At 37.1% G+C, this 17,420-nt stretch overlaps 1 pseudogene; it reads right to left on the bottom strand.

Annotated features, from left to right (window-relative positions):
- Positions 1-17,420, bottom strand: part of LOC103003942 (small ubiquitin-related modifier 2-like) — an 81,873-nt pseudogene that overhangs the window by 36,440 nt on the left and 28,013 nt on the right.

Genomic DNA, 17,420 nt, shown 5'->3' with positions numbered 1-17,420 from the left:
CTGTGACTTTTTAGAAAGTAAATCCTGATTCTCTTTTTAAATAAAAAAAATATATAAGGGCCATGTAATATAAAATATAAAGTTCCCTAAAATTTTAAATAAATTTATTGTGCTGCATATGTGCGTGCACACATGTGTTATTTTTCTCTGTTTTCAGGCAACACATTTTACCAAGGATGACTGGTATTTTTGTTTACATCCTGTGGCTACTCTACTGAAGTCAAATGGGCAAATACTGTGCCCATTTTACAGATATGGAATGCTGATCCTGCAATATTAAGTGGCTAGAAAGAGGTGAGGCTAAAATGAAAATTCAGCCCCTCTGAGAGATTTTTCAGCGCTCTCCCCTATACACTTTTTTTTTTTTTTTTTTGCTTGCTTTTTTCAGTTTTTGGCATAGCCACCCAAGGAGAGGACCAGGCACAAAACCAAGAACAGAAAGGGTCTGCAAAGGGCATGATTAGAGCTCTGGATGAACAGTAATTTTACTCAGATCTGAGAACTAGAAAGCTGGCTGAAAAAGCTGGCTGTATTATAAAAACTGAAAAAACTAGATGACAAATCAATATTCATCCAGAATAAACTATTGACCAATTACTTAAATTTCAAAGAAGTTAATTTGTGTTGCAGCAGCTTTGCAATTGTTTTTTGAAGAGCTGAAGAAATCGCCCTATAATGTTCGAACTGCAGGTTTGGTTTTCAGAGAGGATTGTGTGCAGTGTTTTAGAGTACGACCGTGGGTCAGCATTTCAGTGACAGCTCGAAAGACCTTTAGCTTCAAGAAGCTTCTGTGAGGTCAGCGGAGGGCTCTCCTGGGACCAAATCCCCATCTATGATCAGGATAACTTGAAATGAGATTTCTAACAGGAATTAACCAGGGCCTCTTTTTTCTCTTTTTTAAAGCAAGCTTCCCTGTCATCCTTTACGGAAACCATCACAAAAGAAGGGCTTGAGAGGGAGTGGTTCTGCTTAAGACATTGCAGCAGATAATGGATAAAATAAGATGTGGGTGATTGCTCACAGCCCCCTCCCAACACCATTTCTTCTCACTCCCTTTTAGAGAACACCCAAGTGAGTTTTAGGATAACAATGGCTTGGTTTTAATGTTCATGAATAAAAGAAGGAGCCTGTGAGTAGGCATCAGAATTTGGAAGGCAATAAAGAAACATATCAAGAGAGAAGAGCAACTTGGGGCTGAACTTGAAGTGGAATAGAAAATAATCAGTCCTTCTTCTGTATCACCCCAAGTAATGTTGGCCTTGTCAAATGCATCACAGCTTGAGTCAAGTTTCAGCGGTGTCTGGGCTACAGCAAGGAATAAGCCCATCCATTATGGGCTGCATTGACTCCTCTAAGTCAGCTGGAGAAGTTGAGTGTGTGTGTGTGTGTGTGGTGGTTGAGTAGGTGTAAATTTAAATCTATTTAGTTCTCTTTGTTTTGCTCTGTGAAGGAGAAATGGAACTTATTTAAATGTCTAAGTTCTTTTGAGCCTCAAAGTTGCCCTGCTGGTTGGAGAGGTAGCTACTTACTCAAGTTTCCGTGGTTAGGGAATGCTAGGGTGCTAGGGTTGAACACTGTGTCTGAGTCTGTGGATACATACACTATCCCATTGTGAAAATGGTCGTTTTAAATATCTTAAAGTTAAAAAGCTTTGTCTTGTATTGGGACCATAACTTCTGACTTGAAGACACTGGAAGTCAAATTCATGTAATTTTTAATGAAGTTTTGCTCAGCCACTTTCAGCTACTTTAAACCAGATTAACATGAATGAGAAATAATGTAAAGAATATCCTTTAGAGAATGAATAGAGGCTGTCAACCTCTAGATCCCCTTCCCTGGTCACAGTTTAATTATCCAGCAGTGGGTGTCTGACTTAAACCGCCAATCAGAACTTTTAACCACCTGATTAGGAGGTCTTTTAGTCATTTTTCTCTTGTTATGGAAATTGTGAGGTTTGAAAGTTGATTTTGTCACTTGCAATCAAAGTCCTGACCAATACATTTATCCATTTAGGGAGTATTTAGAGGGCTTACATTCTCAAAAATCTTTCAATGGCTTCCAGTAAGTGAATTATTTCTACATTAGAATAATAATAAAATAATAGTAATAATGATAATTAGAATGGATTATTCACTACATAAAACCATAAAGGATCCTGTTAAAATACAAATATTATCCAGAAGAACTGTACATCCAGCCTCTAACCCCTGTGATCACTTTAACACTAATTATCTTGATTATCTAGTCAGCAACCTTTTGGAGTTTTGATTCAAAAGTCAGCACAGCTTAGTTTTGAAGGAAAAGAAAGACCAGAAACAAACATCATAGAAGGTAGGGATAATACAAGGGCAGACAAGTAGAGCACATTTCTCAGGTTTTTGGGTGGAGTCACGAGAAAAAGATAACTCTTAAAAGATAACTGTCTTTGTTGCATCAGATTCAAGACTTACTTTAATTTTCTTAACCCAAAAAGAAAGAGGAAAATGCCGATTCAGGTCTATCACATGTCTTCTCATAGAGTTGTTGGTAAAGCAGTTAAAAGCACAAATGACAGAAGTGGTAGATACTGGTCCCATTATTGCTATTTTATGCAGACAGAGTATGTGTTTTCCCCAGATTATATATATATATATATTTTTAGTCATAATACAGAACTGTTATTTGTCAGAGAAGATATATTTGGTTTCGGCTGTTGCAGAGATCTCAGAGGAAAAATTCCCAGGCAGCATTTTACTTTTAAGAAGTGCATAAACCAAAGGGCTTCCCTTCCCTGGTGGCACAGTGGTTAAGAATCCACCTGCCAATGCAGGAGACTTGGGTTCGAGCCCTGGTCCGGGAAGATCCCACATGCCACGAACAACTAAGCCCGTGTGCCACAACTACTGAGACTGCGCTCTAGAGCCCGTGAGCCACAACTACTGAGGCCCACACGCCACAACTACTAAAGCCCGTGTGCCTAGAGCCCCTGCTCCCAACAAGAGAAGCCACCGCAATGAGAAGCCTGCACACCACAAGGAAGAGCAGCCCCCGCTCACCGCAACCAGAGAAAAGCCCGTGTGCAGCAATGAAGACCCAATGCAGCCAAAAATAAAATAAATAAAATAAAATAAATAAATTTATTTTTAAAAAAGTACATAAACCTGAAGAGCAAATTTTTTTTCTTTCAAAATAGGTTTTGTTTTGACTTTGAAAGCTTCAGACTTTCATAAAGCATTATAATATTTGGAATAAGCATATAAAATATTTCAGGGTATTGGTATTTATCTCTTTTTTTCATAATTCTGGGCAAAAGCATCCTAGGGAAAGTCTGAGGATAGATTTCTTCCATTTTCTCTTTGTTATTTCCAGTTTTCCAAGTTGCCTCGATGCAGAGGTCAGGGGAAATGCTCCAGGTCCTGAGCACCTCTGGGCTAGGATCCACGAGGCCAGCTGAGACCATCCTTGCTGTTAGTGAAAGAGCTTCATAAGTGCTTAAGGCTGGAAGGGATGGTCCAAATCAACTGTAGAATCCTGTCATTTTTCAAATGGGAAACTGAGGTGCAGGGAGGTGAAGGGACCTGTCAAGGTCATACGATCAGCTAGTGTCAGAGCTGTGATCCAGGCAGACTTACTCCCCATTCAGCCGTTTTCTCAGTAATTTCCCAGGATCCTTTTCACTTCATCCTTGACTTGTTTCCATTCCACTTCCTCCACTGGCCTCTGATCTTGACCAGGCTACTCTTTTTGCCTCAATCCTGCTGTTTGGTTATCCTGATTGAGTGGGATCTCCCCACCTCGAGTCTTGGCATCCTCTGAGTGGTTTTGACTCGGACATACCCCTCCAGAGGTTTTATTTGCCGATGACCTTGAGGACTCCCTCTCTACCTGCTGGCCTTTCCTGTATCCTGTAGTGGATATTACAATATCCACTACAGCAGCTGCCATCCTGCTCTCACCACCACCACAATTTATCCACTTACTACTTTCTGCCAGGTGCTGTGCTTAGCACTTTCTAAAAGCAAGCTCACGTACTCCACACAACAGCTCTTTAAGCTGAGTATTTTCCCGCCCTGCAGTTGAAGAAATCAAAGCTCAGAGAGGTTAAATCATGTCTCCATCATCTCACGGTGCTAAGTGTAAGCTGAGATTAAAACCCAGGAATATCCAAGTTCCATTCTCTTTCCATGACACCTTTCAGTCCCAGTCTGAACTGCTTAAAGCTCAGATTTTAGTGACAAATCATTGCAAATTACACTGCTTAGGGCACTCTAGTTCCCATTAATCTGCTCTGTAAATTATCTTTGATTATGTGTTAATGCATGAGGCTTCCCTCTTTGGGCTTGTCTGATACTAGGACTACCCTGCTTTATACTCTTGGGACTCTGTGTTCAATATTCTGCCCTGGTATGTGTTCCGGATGTGGGAATGGGAATGGTTAAATGTCGCTCTATTGGCTGAAACAGTTACTCCTTTTGGCTGAAACACTAACTTCCTGATTGAAACTCCAGCTGAAAACAGACCCTCCAAATGGCAAGATCATAAGATGCCCTGATCTGTTTGATGTAACACTACTGAATGTTTGATGTAACACTGTTGAATATTTCTGTCTTCTTTCCTACTCCCACTTCTGCAGCTCAAGGGACAAATAAATTCCCTTTTAAATTATTTCACAGTCATTATCACGGCCAGAAGGGGTCAGGTAGCCTTTGTTCCAACAGCTGCCAAAGGACATCTGCTGTCTTGCTAGCTGAAGCGAGTAGCATCTACCTTCTTTGCTCTACCTTGTTGGCCCCTCCTTAGATATAAATGTACTTAGAAGGCTCTCGTGCAACAGCCTTACATTGTCTATTTTCTGATAGGATACTTCACTGCAAGAATGGAAAAGGAGGAAAAAAATAGTCATTGAGTGTTTATTATGTGCAGAGAAATATGCTAAAAATTTTCACATATATAACCTCAATTGATTCCCACAATAATTGTATGAAGTATGGTATTTTATTCTCATTTCAGAGAGATGTTAAAATCACTTATTGGAGATCACACAATTAGAAATGGGTACGGTTGGCATTTGAATCTAGGTGAGACTGACTCTTTGTATATTACCAGGCTGCCTCTGAATGCTCCAGAGTCCTGGGGCCCAGGCCTCCGTCATTTTATCCATCATTATTCTCACTCTGTGAGGCTTAGACAGAATTCTGGCTTCAGAAATTCTAATCAGAATCTTCACTAAGCTTTGAAAATTTTATCTCCATTTAACAAAGAGTGGTGATTTACATTGCTGCACAGAGACTAAATGAGAAACCTGTAGCCCCCTATAGTTTCCCTCGCCCCCCACCGCCCCCACCCCCCCGGGGCTGGGTGGTGTTCTGGTGAAGACTGTGCTGCTTGTTGCAGGGTGCCCCTGCTAGGTGGGGGAGGCTGACCCTTTTTCTACTTTGGCAAAAAGCCAGTATATTCTTCTACCTGATGGTCTGATGAAAAACCAAGGTAACACCTGTTTTGTCTATGTATTGAGTCCCAAGGGAAAAAAATCCAGCTGACTAGAGTAGCCAGCTAATTCTTTTTCTGAGTTGACAGCTCCAAACCTGACTTGAAAGAGAATTCCATTCAAATCATTGTGCTCTCTCAGCCTCTCTTTCTCTCTTCCCCTCCCTACACCCTCCTGCTTTTATCCTCTGTGGCCAACTCTACCCAATACCTTAAGCACACGTGGCCAGTATGCACCCAGGCTTTTTTTTTTTTTTTTTTTTTTTTTAAATTTATTTATTTATTTTTGGCTGCGTTGGGTCTTCGTTTCTGTGCGAGGGCTTTCTCTAGTTGCGGCAAGCGGGGGCCGCTCTCATCGCGGTGCGCGGGCCTCTCACTATCCCGGCCTCTCTGGTTGCGGAGCACAGGCTCCAGACGCGCAGGCTCAGTAGTTGTGACTCACGGGCCCAGTTGCTCCGCGGCATGTGGGATCTTTCCAGACCAGGGCTCGAACCCGTGTCCCCTGCGCTGGCAGGCGGACTCTCAACCACTGCACCACCAGGGAAGCCCCCAGGCTTCTTTTTAAAAGACATTCCTTTCTAAGAAGTTGATGATAATTTTTTTTTTTTTTTAAATAATTTAGACCACCTTGGTAAGCTTGAATTTCTTTTTCTGAAAAACAAGAAGGTTAAACTGAAAATAATACAGGATTCAGTATGTATCTCAAACTGGTTAAAAAATTGAACTTTAAGGAGAAAATTTTATTCTTTACCCTGCATAAAATTTCAGCAGTGGCCTCACCACAGGGTCCCACCTCTGTCCACTGGTGTGAGGCGGGGATTTGTTGCCATTTCTCTCAGTTTCTATCGGTGCAGATCCTCCTTTCCACTTCCTCTTCCTGGACACCCCCTTCTCTCTACAGTCCCCTTATTTGCTTTTCAGTCACCCACTAGTTCTCTTTGCTGACCGGGCAGAAGCTTCTGCCCAAACTTCCCCCCAACTCCCTGACTCAGGCTGTTCCAAACTTGTTACATATTTCACCAGACCATATTCAATTCAACAAATATTTGTTTAGTGCAACCATGTGCAAGCCTGTGATGGTTACTGTTTCCATCCTAGGAATACAATCTCACCAAGGAGAAAGTTTTATAGAAAGAAAAGCCTAGAGTACTTTTATGAATCCTTCTCCCCTTTTGAAGGACTTTTGTATTTTTCTCAATATCCAAAAATATAATTTAAAAAATAAGCTTTTTTATATATTAATAAGAATCTTGATGAGAAAATATATATATTACATGTTACTTATATAGCTTAGGCTTCCAAAAGGGAGGAATAATATACTTATCTACTTGGTTTTATATCTTATACATTGTTTTCAAGAGTATCTGTGTCTTAGTCATGAGGATTAGAATTCTAAAAACCTCCATTTTTTTGTTTAAGGAATTTGGTAAGATCTAACAAAAATAGGGTTGGATGATTGAGATTACATATGAATTATAAACATATTAATATATTTTATGCTCATTAGAATAGTACAGTAAAGGCAGCATATTAAGTAAAAAGAAAGTCAATAGTAGTTCACATATCTTAAATTAGTAGTAATGGGTAACATGCCATTCCTTGCTCAAAGAAACCCAATTTAGGATTTTACTTCCCTGAGTTTTAATGAGATACTTATTAATTTATTTCATTTTGTTGTGTATTATATGCGATTATCCTCCTGTATTGGTGCTTTTCTAAAAACAGTAGAGTGGAATTGTTGACTTCTGCCTTCTAGATCCCACAGTGATTCCAGAAACATAGAGTAATAAATGAATAAGATGAAACAAATAAATAAAGCATTGGGAATTCTTTAGCATAGCTAAGTAAGCATCTATCAGCCCTAATAGATTATCCACTCTTAATTGTTTTCATGACCGTTTTCGGCCAAAGCACATCCTAGAAGCTCTTCTTTTATAAGACCTCTTTTCCTTCTCTCCTAAAAGACCCGTAAATACAGTTTTAAAGTTCAGGGTTTCTGTCCCTCAGATTTCTTTATGTCTCATTGGCAGTGTTACAGTGTCTCCCCACCTCCAGTTCAATGTCCCTTCCTGTATGAAAGCATTCTTGAAGTACCCATTCAAACTTGAAAATTCCCATTTTGGAATCCCACTCATCTTATTGTAATTTCTGGTGCAATTGCCTTGGTAGTTATCCTATTCATCTTCATTATATTATAAGTTTTTCAAGCACTCTACTCCCTCATCTTTGTTTATCTGGCAGTAGCTATCAGGGATGTTGCAGACAGTGGCTATTTAAGAAACATTGGCTGAAAGGAATTATTGAGTTAGTGTTTGGTACCACTGTGTTAGCAATGGAAAGTCAATATTGTTCAGAAAATAATGACCAAAGCATGCCCTTTGTCTAATGTGTGACTGTTTCTTTTCAATTTCATAGTACATTAGATTGAACCATATTCTATTGCTACTTTTGCAGTTCAAAAATTGAGAAAAGTTGAAAATATTGACAATTTCATATAATTCAACTTACGTTACTATTCAGATTTCTTTTTTTCAATGTTTTATAGGCATTTGCATAACTTTGGACACTCAGATAGCAACTATTAATTTTTCAGATTCCAAGAAGTTTTTTATAGTACAGAATCTAATTTGTGAGCATTCAAACCATTGTACCTGAATACTCTACATTTTTTCCTTTTGATTTTTTTCCAAATAAGCTCTATCTCTTTACAGTGATGAAGTTAATTTGTCCTCAAAAATTTCAAAAGCATATGAAATATTATGTGAATAGAAACATTTTCCTTTTCTGAAGAGCTTCAAAATCAGTGATCTTTATTTTGTTTTTGTTTTTATTCATTTTTAAAAAATTGTTTAGGGTCTATGGAAGGAATGGATTTGTTGCCATTCAGTTATGTTTTTTCCCTTTTGCCTACAATGGAGATTTGTTTTGGAAAAAAATGTACAGATATTGGGGTTTTGTGCCTATCCAGTTTGACATGCAATCTCTTTTAGCAATCTTAAGGTTCACATATCAAAAACTGAACCACTGATCTGCTCCTCCCCAAAACCTTCCTTATCTCAACTAATGGCAACTTCATTTTTTCCAATTGACCAGGCTAAACAGCATGGAGTCATTACTGGATCCTCTTTTATTCACATTCTACATCCCATCAATCAGAAATTCCCCTTTGACTCAACCTCCACTTCTACTTCTCCCACCCTGGCTCAGTCCACCATTATTTCTCATCTCATTACTGCAGTGGCCTCCAATAAAATCTCCTTGCTAATATTCTCGTTCACGTATTATCTGTTCTCAAAATGTAGTCAAAATAATGCTTTAAAAACATGAGTCAGATCACGTTACTCTTTTGCTCAAAACCTTATAATAGCTCTGCATTTCACTCAGAGTGATGATCAATGATCTACCTCCTCCTGCTACAGCCCTCTCTGACTTCTTCTCTTTTTTCATTTTGTTTCAGACACTCAACCTTCTTGCCATCACTTGAACATGACAGGCACTCTTCCACTGAGGGCAAAATGCAAAAAAGTTCTCCACATAGAAGCAGGTGCTCAATTAATATTTATTGAATTAAATCAAATTGAAGTTAGTTTCAATTGGTAGCTATTATGATAAGATTTAGGACTTGGGAATGCCAGGCTTCTTTTGCTTGAATTGTTATCTCATAGCATCTATCGATACACAAGTTCCTTCCCTCTTTCAAATGTCTTTTTTTTTTTTTTCCAGTTGGTAATGTGGACTTGGGAGGACTTCTATGATATGTTTTGAAAAATAAATAAGATTTGGAACAGCATAAGTATCTTAATTACTAGGATTACAGACAAGCATGTTGTTTGGAGAATTGACCAATGTAGGAAGACTTTCTCAATTCTATAAAATGATTTGGAGTAATTGTTCATGATCAAATTAGAGATTTATAAGAATGGATTTATTTACAGTTATCTCCAGGATACCACCTGCCTAATTTTAAATTTAAATGATAGATTATTAGATAAATGCATAGCTACAAGTTTTGATTTTTGTAATTCATTCATAAACATGGTAATATTGGCAAGTAGCCTGAATGTTAAGACCTTTATTTTTAGCACTGATAAATAAATTAGAACACCATCTACAAAAGTTTGTGGAAGGTTTACCATGTTATCTGAATGACATTTCATAGCAATAGCAAGTAATTTTTCAAAAAGGATTATAGAGCACAACATTATCTTGGCTTCTTTGATGACCAATATAAGAATCTATGTTTATTTTTGCTTATGCTTGAAGTACTTCATTTAGGACAATAACATTCTTTTTTTCCTCAAGGTAGATTTTATTTTATTTTTTTAATTTATTTTTTGCTGAGTTGGGTCTTCATTGCTGTGTGTGGGCTTTCTCTAGTTGTGGTGAGTGGGACTTACTCTTCGTTGCGGTGCGCGGGCTTCTCATTGCGGTGGCTTCTCTTGTTGTGGAGCACGGGCTCTAGGCGCACAGGCTTCAGTAGTTGTGGCGCATGGGCTTAGTTGCTCCACGGCATGTGGGATCTTCCCGGACCAGGGCTCGAACCCGTGTCCCCTGCCTTCTCAGGCAGATTCTTAACCACTGTGCCAACAGGGAAGCCCCTAACTTTCTTAATTTATGAAATTCATGTTTCCTAGGGGACAAGGTGAGTAATATACAGAAACAGATTGCATTTAAAAGGTTTATATTGTTAACCAGTAATTTGTTCATAACAACTATGTTTTAATCATTAGTGTATCTTGCAATTAAGGTGAACATTCAATTTTTGATTAAGAATTTTCATTTATAGCCTAAAAGGTTTTTTTCAATACGATCTCTATGAGGCTTGAGTAAGATTTATTTTTCTTAATTGAAGTATATCTAACTTATAATATTTTATTAGTTTATTGTGTACAACATAGTGATTTGACATTTGCATACATTGTGAAATGAACACCCCAATAAATATAGTTACCACCAGCCACCATACAAAGTTAATACAATATTATTGACTGAATTCTTCATGCTGTACACTACATCCCCATGACAACTATTTTATAACTGGAAGTCTGTACCTCTAGATCCCCTTCACCTATTTGCTCCCTTCCAACCACTCCTATTGGACTTATTTCATTTAGCATAATATCCTCAAGGTCCATCTATGTATAAATGGCAAGACCTTTTTTTCTTTTTTATGGCTGAGTAATATTACATTGTGTATGTATACCACATCTTCTTTATCCATTTATCTACCGATGGACACTTAGCTTGTTTCCATATTTCCAGCATTTGTAAATAATGCTGCAATGAATATTGGGGAGCACATATCTTTTTAAATTAGTGTTTTTGTTTTCTTTGGTTAGGTACCCAGAAGTGGAATTGCTGGATCATACGGTAGTTCTATTTTTAAAGTTTTGAGGAACTTTCATACTGTTCTCCATAGTGGCTGCACCAATTTATATTCCTACCAACAGTGCACAAGTGTTCCCTTTTCTCCACATCCTCACTCACAGTGTGTCTTTATTTAAGCAAAAGGCAAAGGCACAATTTAGTGAAAGCAATTCTGTGAGGGGCTAAGATAAGCTTCAGTTATTTCAAAGGGACACAGGAATCAACAGAAAGAGCCAATTCGCCAAAGCTATGAAAATTTGAGCAAAAAAATAAAGTAACATTTGATTATAACCCAAAGTATAAAGCAAATATCTATGAGTTCATACTGATATAAGGGAATAATTGAATAAATTAAGTGTGTGTGGGGGGGGACAAATTTCTCATGCAGAAGTTTTATAAATAACTGATGAGTGTACTCCCCCATAAAAGAGGGGGAGTATAATTCTCCATTCCGTAAGTATGGTTTCACTTAGTGACTTTCTTCCAGAGAATACAGTATTTAAAAGAGGGGTGGTTAACTTTACATTGGAGAAAAATAATAAACACTATTTGAGTCATATGATCAAGGTCAAGGTCAATATCACCAGTCATAAATCAGTTTGATAGCATATACCCGTGGTATGATGTGATGAAATTGACACTTTACCTATGATTTTCCTTCCCTAAATCCATAACTCTAGTCTGATCATGAGAAAACATCAGAAAAATTGCAGTGTGGGAATTCTCTGTACTACCTTCTCAGTTTTGTAAATATAAACCTATCTTAAAAGATAAAGTTTATTTAAAAACTTGACTACATTAAAAATGGCCACTATCGTCTACATCTTTATAATCCTTTATTTAGTATGTTTATTTTTCACTCTGCTCTGTACAGTATTATATTGATAATTATAATGCTTCCAAATTCAGTTATGTGTAATTACCCAGTGAACATTTTCATGGATAAAGCTGTTTTTGTTGTTGTTGTTAGGATTATTTCTTAAAGGTGTTTCCCTAGAAATGAAATTATCAAGTCAGTAGGTCTTTGTCTTTTGAAAGATGAATGTAGAAGATTCAGGCATGATCTGATATTGTTTAAATCTTAGTTGATATCATTGAATGTTCATATATTGACAAAATAAAAACAATTTTTGTAAAATATATTTTAGAATGCTTCTATAAACATAATTAAAATATGTCCCAGCCTAAGTAAGCTGCATATCTAACTAATAATACATATCCCTTGTAGATGAGTTTTGTACTTTCTAGCTGTCTGTGAGATTAGAATGTGTGCAGATAGCTAAAGAATGAATACTACTTTTTGTGTTTCTTAAGAATTATAGATGAGAAGGATTAACCCATCTCTGAATTCATTATATCATTAATATTTCCACCAGTTTTATAATGTCTCCTACAAATTCTTCAAAGGTTTGAGAAATCACTGCTCTTTGATGAGCATTGAAAGCAACAGCTAAGACTGCTAATCAATCTATTGCTTAATGTATGTCCTTAACAAAGATAGGGTTCTAGTAAGATGCAAAAATCTTAAGAATGTCTGAGTCTGAAGGTGAAGTTGAAGCTATTTAGTCCAGTGTTCTTCAGCTTTTAGTGTTTCTTTGAGGGTTTTCAGAGCTCTGCAAATATTTTATTTGATTTTTACTTAAAAAGACTTCTGAAACAAATTAAAATTATAGTGAGAAAAAGCAACGTATGAACCTAAATTTGCTAATGTCAAATATGACACATTAGTGACTATCATCAAGTTCATTTGAGTTGCCAATGTAATATACTTTTGTGGAGTCCTAAGAATGACACTTCTCTTGAGTATCTTATAAAAATGTTGTTGATGGAAGAGCACATAACTATTGTTTTTTCATTTGGTGTTAGATTTTTCACTTGTGATAAATGTGAGCAATAAGCTACTAGAGTACACATATGCCAAACCCAATTAAGTGACAGTAAGTCTAGATCTAATAGTGAATTGTGTCAATCTTTCATTGTAGTTTTAGCACTTACTCTTACGTTGGGTGCTATTTTGCCCTTCTGGCTCAGTTTAGTAGATTTCTCTGAGCTTTCATGGATGGCTTGTTTTTTCAAAAATATCACTTATAGATACTTGTATATGAATCAGTATTTTCTTCCTAATGCTGGCTACCAGTATGAATATTATTATTGCAGTAATACTTTGGGTGCTGAAGTAGACATACATTTGTACCCCTGAGCATTATGGCAGACTAATTGCTTACTGAATTTCTACTCTTATCCTTCTTTCTTAAGTGAACCAGGTTCAGGGCAACTGAATATTTTTCAGTGAAGACCCTCAATCATCTGAAAAATACTCGTGTTTCCAGCCTCCCTAAAGGTGCAAGGGATGTCTGCTGGGAATTTCTAGGGAAGTATGGCTTTCCTAATGCAGACACTATTCTGTGTTCCTTGGCACTTCTTTCTTTTCATGCTTGCAGGGTTAATGTGAGACAGCTATCTTGCAGGACGGCCATAAGCATAAAAACCACACCCTAAAGACAGTGAGTAGAAACACTGAAGGCAGCCAGGATACCAGTGACATCATGAAACTACTCTACCAGTCCTAGACTGCCTACCTCCTACTTTCTTGTTAAATCAGAAAATAAACTTTTATTTGGGAAAGCCATAGTTAATTTGTTTAGGTTTTTCTTACATGTAATTACTTAAAAACTGTGAAAATTCCTGATGGAGTCCAGCCTCCTCAATTTGTACAAGTAACTGAACCTTACTTTCCTTCTTCACTTTATAACACCTTATCTAACTTGATTCTTCTTCATGGTGCCCAAAATCAGCTAAAATTATGTATTTATTTACTGTCTGTCTTCCACACTAGAATGTAAGTTCCCCAGTGTTAAGGACTAGATCTTTCTTGTCCATTGCTACATTCTTAGCACTTAGGACCGTGTCTCACACAGCAGACATACTCAGTGTTCATTGAATAAATGTACGAATCAGTGAGCTCTCACAGGGATCCAATGACTACATTAAGAAAATGTGTAATAGGGATTAAAATCCATTTGCCTGATAACCAGCTCAGTAATCCTTCATTACACTACTGCTTTGGGTGCTCTTTTAAGTCCTTGGGTAGCAATGATAATTCTATATACACATTTAACAGAAACACATTACAATCCAATTGAATCTACTCACAATGTCATCAAACTCTTATAGCATCACCTCTTCAGACTTGTCCCTCCTATAATACCATTTTTGCCACCGTTCCTGAATTGCCATGACTAGAAGCTCTCCCTTAAAGGGCTCTATACATGATGCCTTTCTTGGAAAATCACAAAACACCTTAGAATATTAAAGATTCTTATATGCACTATAATTAAAAAATTGATTTAACTTTACCTTAATACTTTCCAAATTTATTTTCTATCTGAATATCCTGTCTATCTTCTTTCTTTGGCTAACCACTACTAAAGTCCCAAGGAATTAATGCTGTACTTTGAAAAACTGTGAGTCTTGATCACTGTAGTTCAAGTTGGGTATTTTATGTTCTTCAATTTCTTATGATAAAAGTCTTGATGAGCATTGGTGTCTGATGATGAAAACCCTACTCTCTACAAGTATTCTCTTTTTGGGCTAACTTTTCCAGCTGTGCGATTCATGCTGGTCAGTTCAATGTGAGAATTTCTAGATCACTTCCTCCTGCTGGCTCTTACCGTCCTAAAAATGCAGCCTATTCTCCTTTTACGCAAAGTTGATGGCTATCATCATCATCATCATCACCATCTTCTTCTAACATTAAAGTTACAACTGTGGTATTATTTTTAAACCAGTCACGTTTATCTTTTAAACATGGCTCTAATAAAATTATTTTAAATGATTCTTGCCCACGGACACGGATACTCTCTCACACACACACACACACACGTTTTTTTCTCCTAATAGCCATATGTATTCTTCAAATTAGCATTTTCCTAAATTGGCTTGCTCTATGGCAGCCTAAAGAGGGAGGTCACCATGGCCTCTTCTGATTCCCTAGTGAAGGGGAAAAGAATCAAAAAGCATTAGCTTACTGAAGGAGCATACTGTTGACTGGGCTATTTTAAAGTTAACATGTTTCAAGAATAGATAGTCCGTGTGTCTTAAGAGAACGCAGTAGCATTTGTTTTGTAGGCCAATAATGACTTGACAAAGACTATTGTTGATCTTTAGATGAGCAGTTAGGCCAGAATATCCATAGATTAATTTTTCAAAATATTGTTAAAAGGCTCTGACACATCTGAGTTTTAATCTCCTACTCTCCCGAAATAAAATGCTGAGTTATCTCAAGGCTCTACTCTTGGCTTTTCTTTGTTCTTTCCCAGAACCATGCATTTAAACATCACCTGATTACTCTTAAATGCACATCTCTAAGCATCTGCTGAGCTCCAGACTTACATATCCAAGTGCCTCCTCACAGATGCACCTCTCTTTGGAAATCTAATAGACATGTCTAGTTTAAGATTTTCTAAACAGAAATCTTAATTTCTATGGTCTGCTTCACCACTCTTTCCCCTAATTGTCACCATTTCAGGAAGGGCCAAACCCAGTTGCTCAGGACACTGACCAATCAAAATTTTGATTTCCTTTTTCTCCTTCTAGTCTATATCCAATCCATTAATGAGTCCTATCAATACTTCCTCCAAAATGTGTTCAAATCTGACAACCTAAAACCATCTGTACTGATAAAGCCTAATCTAAGCCACTTTTATTATGTCTCTTCTGGACTATTACAACAGCATTTTTATGGTCCTCCTGGGTCCATTTTTGTCCTCCCATGGTCCACTCTCCATACAGCCAAAGTAATCTCTCTAAGTGTGAATGCCATTGTATTACTCTCCTGCCTAAGACTCTTCAGTGGCTTCACAGGTCAGTGAGAAGAATGTCCAAGTCCCTATCATGGCTTGCAAGTCCCTACATGTTTCTCTGATTGTATTTCCTATCATTCTTCCTGTTGCTTACTACATTTCTACAACCTTGGCTTCTTTCCTTTCTGTTCCCTTAAATACACCGTGCTCATTTCGTCTTGGGGCCTTTGCGCTTGTTATTTCCTCTGCTTAAAATACTCTTCTGATGTGTTTCCATGTAACAATCTCATTTTCATCACTGAAGACTCAGGTCAATGTCACTTCTCAGGTCTTCTCTGAACACATTAACACCAGTAGGATCTTGTGCACACAAGTCACTCTATTCTGTTGCATTGCTATACTTATTTCTGTACATATTTGTTATCTGTCTATGTCCACTGGCATATACCCTTGAGGTCAAGGAATTTGATTACTGTACCTAAGAAAGAGCCTCTCATAACAAGTGCTCTGTAAGAACTTGTTGACTGTCTGAATAAATATGTATCCTTAAAAATACTTCATTGTCATCTTTGTCTCTAATCTCTTCCTTCAAATCACTTTCCTTCCCAATTAAAGTTCTTAAGGCATTAACTTCTTATGTTCAAGAGCACATAATAGCTTCCATAGAGAATAAATTTCCAAACTCCTCTTCCTGAATTTCAAGATTCTAATTTTCTTAACCCAAACTTTTTAACCCCCAAACTTTTAAACTTTTTCCCCTAAATGAACTCTGGGCTGGAAGACTGAGTTCCCTCTCCCTGATAAAGTCTCTTTCCAGTCTCTCATCTTTGCTATATTCCTCCAACTATAAATTTTCACCCAATTCCACATGGTTCAATTTCCCCTCTCCTACCAAGCACTACTCCAGCCTATAGACAGCTTTTTCTTTCCTTCTATATGTCTCTTATTGTTTATATTGTCATCACATTGGTGTAACAGATCCTTATACTACTTTATTTATGTGTAGGTTATCCCCCCAAAGGAAAGACCGAATTTGAATATTAAATGCCTCCTCAATCTCTTAGCATAATGTTCCACAGAAAGTATATCTATTTAATTCCAATTTCAATAGACATGGTGACAGAAAAACATTTATTTACTGTAAACACCTATTTATCATAATAAATATAAAAAAGCAAGGGTGATGACAAAAAGCTACTGATATTTGATCTCTTTGTTAGAAAAACAATAGGGTATGGTGGTGAGCATTATGGATAACTGCAGTCACATAACTCATCTAAGGAGGGCGGCCACAGCACGTGTCCAGGGAATTATTACTGTATAACAACAGAGACCCACTGTTCATTGACCCTGTTTTTTTTGTGTTTTTATTTTGTTTTTTTTCCCGCTAAGGAAAACCAGAAATGCATATCTTTTATGCTAAATCACCCGATTTTTTACTTTTTTTCTTCCAGTGTTTTATTAAAGAGCTCAAGGAAGCAAAAATAGAGGTCAAAAGCTCTGTGTTTTTAAATATCACCCATTGACTACTTATTCCAACTTCAAATAGAATTCTGTTAATTATAGATATGATTTTTCTAGTTCACAGATTAAAAGCAGAAAATTAGAGAAGAGGAAAAACATGTGTTAAAGACACAGAAAAGTCAACTGATTAAAGACATGTAGATATATATAATAAATCACCCAATTTTTAAAAGTTCAACACATCTTAGGCCCAAATCTGCAAACTTTATTTTGTACTTTCGCAATGCTGACTCAAAAAATTTTCTATGTTGTTAATTAACT

Source organism: Balaenoptera acutorostrata, chromosome 3 (genome assembly GCF_949987535.1).
Source record: "Balaenoptera acutorostrata chromosome 3, mBalAcu1.1, whole genome shotgun sequence".
NCBI lineage: Eukaryota > Metazoa > Chordata > Mammalia > Artiodactyla > Balaenopteridae > Balaenoptera > Balaenoptera acutorostrata.
Note: the sequence above shows the minus strand (reverse complement) of the source record. Positions and strands in the feature narration are given on the sequence as shown.